This window comes from Pongo abelii, chromosome 1 (assembly GCF_028885655.2).
Source record: "Pongo abelii isolate AG06213 chromosome 1, NHGRI_mPonAbe1-v2.0_pri, whole genome shotgun sequence".
In the NCBI taxonomy this organism is placed as follows: Eukaryota; Metazoa; Chordata; class Mammalia; order Primates; family Hominidae; genus Pongo; species Pongo abelii.
In genome coordinates, this window is record NC_071985.2 from 181628279 (window position 1) to 181637210 (window position 8932).

At 38.9% G+C, this 8932-nt stretch overlaps 1 protein-coding gene across 8 annotated transcripts in view; it reads right to left on the reverse strand.

The window, feature by feature from the left end:
- The window catches only part of OSBPL9 (oxysterol binding protein like 9), a 172315-nt gene that overhangs the window by 156932 nt on the left and 6451 nt on the right, over positions 1-8932 (reverse strand).

The following is an 8932-nucleotide window of genomic DNA, read 5'->3' on the forward strand; positions in this document are numbered from 1 at the left end:
AATTATGTACAGTACATAATACTTGATAATAAGTACATTACGTTATATATTTACTATACTGTATTTTATTGTTATTTTAGAGTGTATGCCTTCTATGTATACATATGTGCATATATAGATATATTTAAAAGTTAACTGTAAAACAGCCTCAGGCAGGTCCTTCAGTAGGGATTCCAGAAGAAAGCATTGTTATCATAGGAGATGACAGCTCCATGTGAGTTACTGCCCTAAAGACCTTCCAGTGGGACAAGATGTACAGGTGGAAGACAGTGATACTGATGATACTGAGCCTATGTAGACCTCTGCTAATGTGTTTGTATCTTACTTTTTGAAGCCACCTTTGCAAAAATTCTATCAGTGAGAAAATTATGGCAGTTGGGGAGACCTGATCTAGCCAACACCCCCTTGCCTTTAGCTTTCAAGCTGCAATTATTTCTAGGCTTAAGCCAAGCTAACTTTGGGAGACATTTATAGTTTAAAGATAATAATCCTTCCCCAAAACTCAACTGCCTTTGTAAATCTAATGAGAGACCACCAGGCTAGGAGATTAGAGGAGGCTGAATTCTGCTAAGGCATAGACATAAATGATTGTCAGCCATTATTCTGGAGGTCACAATTACTTCTGCAGATAACATCACTATTGAAGAACCTAAGCTTGGTCTTTTTTTTTTCTTTTTGAGACAGGGTCTTGCTCTGTTGCCTAGGCTAGAATGCAGTGGCATCATCATAGCTCACTGTAGCCTCGACCTGTTGGGCTCAAGCGATCTTCCTGCCTCAGCCTCCAAGTAGCTGGGGCCACAGGTACACTCCACCATGCTTGGCTAATTTTTTTAGTTTTTTGTAGAGATGGGGTCTCACTATGTTGCCCAGGATGGTCTCAAACTCCTGGGCTCAATGATCCTCCTGCTGCTACTTCCCAAAGCGCTGAGATTACAGGCATGCACCACCGTGCCCAGCCAGATTGGCCTTTTTGAGATACCTTTTCAAGTTTTTTGCATGTCTGACAACTGATGGCTCCACATGGACATGCCAACTGCTCCTGCTCCTCACACCTAGAAGCAACTCAGCACAAGAGGACAGCTCCAACCCAACCAATCAGCACTCCCCATACCGTAGGCCCCAGCACACCAAACTATCTTTGAAAAATCCCTAACCTCAGAGTGAGGCCAGCCTTGTGTCAATTAAACTTTCTTTACTATAATGCCATGGTCTCCACAAATTGATTTTGTTTGCGCAGTGGGCAGAAAGAACCCATTGGGCAGTTGTATTTTTAACAAGAAAAAGCTTAAAATAAAAAACATAAAATAAGAAAACTTAGAAAAGAGCTTATAGAATAAGGATATAAAGAAAGAAAATACTTTTGTACAGCTGTACAATGTGCTTGTGTTTTAAACCCAAGTGTCAATACAAAAGAGTCAAAAAGTTAAAACAAAAATTAAAGGTGTTTTAAAAAAAATTAAAAGTTTATCAAGTAAAGCACTATAATAAGCTAAGGTTAATTTATTGAAGAAAGAAATTTTTTTTGTAAGTTTAGTGTTACCTAAATGTACAGTGTTTATAAAGTCTATGGTAGTGTATGGTAATGTCCCCGGCCTTCACATTCACTCACCACTCACTCTTTGACTCATCAGAACAACTTCCAGTCCTGCAAGCTCCATTCATGGTAAGTGCCCTATACAGGTATACCATTTTTTATCTTTTATACCATATTTTTATTTTATCTTTTCTATGCTTAGATACATTTAGATACACAAATATTTACCATTATATTACAATTGCCTACAGTATTCAGTACAGTAATGTTGTAGTGCAGAAAATGACTAAGCCAGAAAATATGGCACTTGGGCATGGTGCTTTTGAAAATTGAAAGGCCTTAGAAATAAACCTTAGGATCAAGGTCCCTCTAACCTTGTCTTGTTTCTCCCTGACCCAGTGCCAGGAGAGACTCTCTGGCATTTCCTTATCTGACCAAAAAAGCATCTTACCAAAAAAACCACAATTGTCTTCTATCCCCTTTCTGAAATCTCACTATCTATCACAGAAAAGAAGACTGAGAAATGCAACTACACCTGGATGAACTTTTCTGTCTCCTTGATTCATTCATTCCCCCCGGTAATCATTTAGTACCCTTTAAAAGAATTGTCTACACTCCCCATCTCCTCCGTCCCCTGTGAAAAAGGGTATATAAACTACTGTACTCCATTAGGGGGTTGGGGTAATCACTCCATAACTTCCCCTCCCCCATGCACATTAATAATATTTTTTTTTTTGAGACGGAATACGGCTCTGTCGCCCAGGCTGGAGTGCAGTGGCACAGTCTTGACTCACTGCAATCTCCAACTCCCAGTTTCAAGCAATTCTCCTGCCTCAGCCTCCCAAGTAGCTGGGACTACAGGTGCACACCACCACACCTGGCTAATTTTTGTATTTTTAGTAGAGACAGGGTTTTACCATGTTGGCCAGACTGGTCTCAAACTCCTGATCTCAGGTGATCCACCCACCTCAGCCTCCCAAAGCACTGGGATTACAGGCATGAGCCACCGCACGGAGCCACATTAGTAAATTTGTATGCCTTTTCTCCTATGAATCTGCCTTTTGTCAGTTGCATTTCAGCGAACCTCCAAAGGCCAAGAAGTTTTCCCTTTGGCCTGCCCATACAGTTTCACACTGTACAGGGTTGCAGCCTACCACATGGACTAGGTATGTAGTAAACTATATGATCTAAGTTTGTGTAAGCACACTTTATGACATCCACACAATGATAAAATCACCTAACAAATTTCTCAGAAGATATCTCCCCACACCCCTGCCCCATTGTTAAGCGACCCATGACTATATTTACTGAAAAGCCACTAAGTGCCAGGCACTGCTCTAGATGCTGGAGATAAAATGATGAAGATAAATAAAGTCTCTGTTCTAATGGAACTTACATTCTATTCATACAAGACAGAAATAGATAATAAGCAAGAGAAACAAAATAAAGCAATAACAATATATGCCATGAAAAATCAAATGAGATGATAGCGACTGAGGGTGAAAGGCCTACTTTAGATGGTTTGTTATAGAAAGGTTTGTTTAGATGTATAGAAAGGTTTGTTATAGAAAGGTTTGTTTAGACGGTTTGTTATAGAAAGGTTTCTCTGAGCACTGACATATGAATGAAAACCTGTATAAGAAGTAATCAACCATGCTAGACCTGTCCAAGAAAACAGAAAACATTCAGAGGCCCTGAGGCAAGAACAAGTTTGAAGCACTTCAAAGGAACAGAAGAAAAGCTAAAGTGGATAGAGAGTGTTAAGCTCACGCCTGTAATCCCAGCACTTTGGGAGGCCGAGGAGGGTGGATCACCTGAGGTCAGGAGACCAGCCTGGCCAACATGGTGAAACCCCGTCTGTACTAAAAATACAAAAATTAGCCAGACATGGTGGCACGCACCTGTAATCCAAGCTACCCAAGAGGCTGAGGCAGGAGAATTGCTGGAACCCAGGAGGCAGAGGCTGCAGTGGGCCGAGATCACGCCACTGCACTCCAGCCTGGGCAACAGAGCAAGGCTCCATCTCAAAAAAAAAAAAAGAAAAAAAGAAAGATAAATTGAAGCAGATCACAAAGTCATAGTAAAGTCATAATAAAAAATTTAGATATTTTTCTTTTTCTCTTTTTTTTGTTTTTGAGATGGAGTCTCGCTCTGTCGCCCAGGCTGGGGTGCAGTGGCACAATCTCAGCTCACTGCAACCTTCGCCTCCCGAGTTCAAGCAATTCTCCCACCTCAGCCTCCCAAAGTATTGAAATTATAGGCACGAGCCACTGCACCAGGCCAGCGTAGGAATTTTAATTTCCCAAATCCAGATGACTGAGATCTTACTAAATAAAGATGAAGAAAAAATGTTATCTTTTGTTCATTTGCCTCTTGAAGAAATACAATACAAAATGGTACAATAACTTACACAGAAAAATCTTAAAATGCTTTTAGGTTGTGGAATATCATGTATAAAATGATTCCATTTATATAAAGTATACAGATGTGTATTTGTGCATAAAGAGTTGTTAGGAAAGCTATTCTCCAAAACACAGATAAGTAGGATTTCAGGTGTGACTTTTCTTCCTTCTACTGTATAGACCTTTCACTATAGTTTGACTCTTCTTTTAAAAATTTAGAGTAATACTGCAATAGTCCTTTCCAAAAAAAAAATTAAGAGTAGGCCTTCATTAGTACAGTGGTAGAAAAATAAGAGTACAATGTCATCTCTTCAAGAACAGTAAAACAATTTTTAAAGCTGTAAAAGAGTAACCAGTGTCATCAAATGCTGTAGAGACAGTGCTAAGATTAAGAGCGAAAAAAGCACCCATTGGGTTTAGCAACAAAGCTATCACTGGGGACCTCTGCTGGAATTTTCAGTGAAATGTGGAGGTAAAAAAGAGTGCTGTCAAGTAAATGCAAGATGGACTAACAGAGACAGGGATTTCAATATACAAATGTATATTGAGGAAGACAGGTTAGGATGATATTTTCAAAAAAAAAACAGAATTAGGAGAGACATTTTTCAAAGTAGGAGAGATGAACATGTTAATACATTAATGAAAAAGTCAGTCCATCCTGAAATTCATAGGTAAATTCAAAGGATCCAGAATAGCCGAAACTACCTTGAAAAAGAACAAAGAAAGTTAGACAATTTACATGTCCCAATTTCAGAACTTACTACAAAGCTACAGTAACTGAGACAGTATAGTACTGGCGTAAGTACAGACAAATAAGTCAATGGAATAGAACTGACAGTCCAAATACAAATCTTCACATTTATGGTTAGTTAACTGCCAACAAGAATGCCAAAACAATTCAATGGAGAAAGAAGTCTTTCCAACAGATGATGCTCGGATAACTGGATATCCACATGCAAAGGAATAAAGGTGGAACCTTACCTCATTCCATATTAAAAAAAAAACTAGCCAGGTGCAGTGGCTCACAGATATAATCCCAGTACTTTGGGAGGCTGAGACAGAAGGATCATTTCAGCCCAGGAGTTGGAGAACAGTGTGAGCAACATGGCAAGACCCCATCCTCTACAAATAAAAAAATTAGCCCACATGGTGGCACAAGCCTGTAGTCCCAGCTACTCAGGAGGCTGAGGTGGTAGGATCACTTGGCCTGGGAGGTTGAGGCTGCTATAAGCTATGATTGTGCCACTGCACTCCAGGATGGACAAGAGAGAAAGACCTTGTCTCAAAATAAACAAACAAAAAAAACCATGACCAACAACAAAAATGGATCAGACCTACCCATTATAGCTAAAATAACAACTTTTAGAAGTAAACATAGATATGAAACTTTGTAACTTCAGATTAAGCAATGATTTCTCAGATATGACACCAAAAGCATAAGCAGCAGAAGAAGAACAGATAAACTGGACATCATCAAAATTAAAGATGGCCAGGTGTCATGGCTCACACTTGTAATCCCAGCACTTTGGAAGGCCAAAGCAGGAGTATCACTTGAGTCCAGGAGTTCAAGACTAGCCTGGGCAACACAGTGGCACCCTAACTCTACAAAAAAAAAAAAAAAAAAAAAAAAAATTAGCTCATGTGGTGGCACATGCCTGCAATCCCAACTACTCAGAAGACTGAGGCACGAGGATTGCTTAAGCCTGGGAGGTTGAGGCTGCAGTGAGCTGTGATACCCACTGTATTCCAGCCTGGGTGACAGAGTGAGATCTGGTCGTAGGGGGAAAAAAAAAGAATAAAAAGCAACAGGCTATCTAAAAATGTCTGTATAAAATGATTACAACTGTTTGTTATACTGCATAATAATAATAATCTTCTTAAATAAGAAAAATCTGTAGTGAGGAAGAAGTTAAATAGAGAGAGGAGAGAAAGCAGATAGAGGAGAAAATCTATAGACTAAGATCCCCAAAAAGTTTGTGAGCAAATGGAATCCAGAACACAGGATTACTTCTTCTACTATGATCGGGAAAGGTAAAAGCAAGTATAAAGAGGAAAATAGATATATTAAAATAGGTAGGAGAACAAGGAGTTGAGAGCGTTCCCACCAAATGGACTATTGTCTCTGGTAAGCATGGCATCTCCTATGAGTGATGGAGGAAAGAAGAGGATTGAGAGACAACAGATAGCTGCCAGAACGACAGATCACATTTTTATCCAGTGTATTTTCACCCAGCTGTGCCATAACAATACTAAGATAAAATACAAGAAATAAGTAGACAATCTTATCATGGGGCCTCAATGGAACAAAACTCCAAGAAATAGAGAATCAATTTTTATAATAATTTTAACATTGTCATGTGAATAGAAAAAAATTAATTATGAATACCTGGAAATACTTTCCTTGAATATAATTCCATTTATATGATCCCATGTAACATGTAAACTTAACTTCTGCAAGTAAATTCCATTTTTAAAATAATCCTGGGCTGAATGCAGTGGCTCACAGTTATAATCACAGCACTTTGGGAGGCTGAGGAGGGTGGACTGCTTGAACTCAGGAGTTTGAGACCAGTCTGGCCAACACGGTGAAACCCCATCTCTACCAAAAATACAAAAAGTTAGCCAGTGTGGTAGTGCATGCCTATGGTCCCAGCTACTCAGGAGGCTGAGGTGAGGTGGGAGGATTTTGAGTCTTGGAGCTGGAGGTTGCAGTGAGCCAAAACCATGCCACTGCACTCCAGCCTGGATGACAGAGCAGTACCCCATTAAAAAAAAAAAGAAGAAGAAGAAGATAATCCTTTACAATTAAATAAATGAGAAGGAAACAATTGATTGGGGTGGCCATTTCTTTGTCTGTATTTCTCTATAAACAGTAAAAGAAATTCAATCCTTAATCTAAATCACTTCTACACTGTTCTAGTTTTGATCGGGATTACCTATTTGAAAATCTAATCCTTCCAACTGGCATGGTCTAGATTAGTTAAAAATAAATTAAATTACATTAAAAAAGGAAAATCTAATCATATAATTGCCACTTTTGGAGTGGCATATTTAAGAACAACTCTACATCTTTCTACAAATTATCACCATCAAGAAAACTGCTTGCAACAGAAGCAAGAATTGACTGCTTGTCTGCTACAACACGAGAAGCAAAAGATCACACACAGTTCCACAGGCTCTGGATGACTAAACAAAAAACCTCTGTTGTTAATATAAACTTAATCAGGTTTTACATAAACTGTGGAAACATACATATTTGCTATTAGTATATTCTGTAAAACTTACAAGGCTGTGTAAACAAGAATTCCAAACAGCCTTCTGCCTCACTCACCTATAATTCAAATTAGAAGGGCCATTTATATTCTATTCACAAGGAGAATAATATGCCTCATTGTCAGGCTTGAAGATTATTATAATGTTCAGTACTGCCATCAAGGAGTTTACAAGCTTGCTGTACAGATAAAGAATGTACTAGAGATACGTTTAGTTAATTGTAGCAGATGTAAAATTATTAATGCCCAAAAGAATTATATGAGCAAGGCTCAGGAGTTTTAGAAAAGGGAAAAATCAAGACAGTCTAAAGTATTCAAGGAAAGTAAAAGACAAAAAATTTCCAAATAATTCTTCCCACTGATACTACTCACTATCTTAGGGAGTTTCTTTATGTCTTTTCAGGGTGTTTAGATTTATTTTTATTTATATTTATTTATTTATTTTTTGAGACAGAGTCTCACTCTGTTGCCCAGGCTAGAGTGCAGTGGCGTGATCTCAGCTCACGGGTCCTGCCTTCCAGGTTCAAGCGATTCTCCTGACTCAGCCTCCCAAGTAGCTGGGATTACAGAGGTGCACCACCAAGCTCGGCTAATTTTTGTATTTTTAGTAGAGACGGCGTTTTGCCATGTTGGTCAGGCTTGTCTTGAACTCCTGACCTCAAGTGATCCACCCGCCTCGACCTCCCAAAGTGCTAGGGGATTACAGGCATGAGCCACCGCACCCGGCCCATTTAGATTTAGATACAATTTTTATTTTGTTCCTTTTATAATTCTAAAGCTACTCTATTAGATTTGGACTATTAAAAATGTACCATATAGCCAGGCGAGGTGGCTCACACCTGTAATCTCAGCACTTTGGGAGTCTGAAGCAGGTGGATCATCTGAGGTCAGGAGTTCAAGATCAGCCTGGTCAACATGGTGAAACCTCGTCTCTACTAAAAATACAAAAATTAGCCAGGCATGGTGGTCGGCGCCTTAATCCCAGCTACTCGGGTGGCTGAGACAGGAGAATTGCTTCAACCCAGGAGGTGGAGGTGGCAGTGAGTGGAGATCGCGCCACTGCACTCCAGCCTGGGTGACAGAGCGAGACTCCGTCCAAAAAAAAAAAAAAGAAGTACCATATATAACCTCAATAAAAATCATATTTGATATATTCAAGAATGGTTTCCTTAGAAAAGAATAAATTTGCTTTTAAATATTTGATGGGAGTGGTGCTGATACCTTTCTAGGAGAATCTGAGACTACTTTTACATGTTTGCAAGAGAAATATATACATTTAAACTATTTAAAAATCTAAAATCCAATAATTAGATGGTAGATTTTTTTTATCATCTACTAAACATTGCTAAAGACTGCCAAATAACACTTAAATGTGTTTTGACTAGCAGTGGTTTTAAAATGCAAAGTCATTACAAGTCTCTTCCAGACAGTGTGTAACAGCAAAGAACATATGATTTCTCTAATGACTCCTTTTACAAGGAATATCTTGAGTAGCCCAGGTAACTTACTAATTCAGTTTCTAACCCTCTCTCCAAAAGCAACACAAATCAAGAAAGAGGGTTAAACATTTGTGGGTAATGACTAAACAAATCATATTTAGCTATTCCTTAGCTATTCCTTTTTCCAGCTCCCAGTGTCATTGCCCTAAATCTTTACTATATTCCTTGTGTCCTGACTGTATCCTCATTTTTAACATGGACCTTGCTTCCCATCCCTACACCATT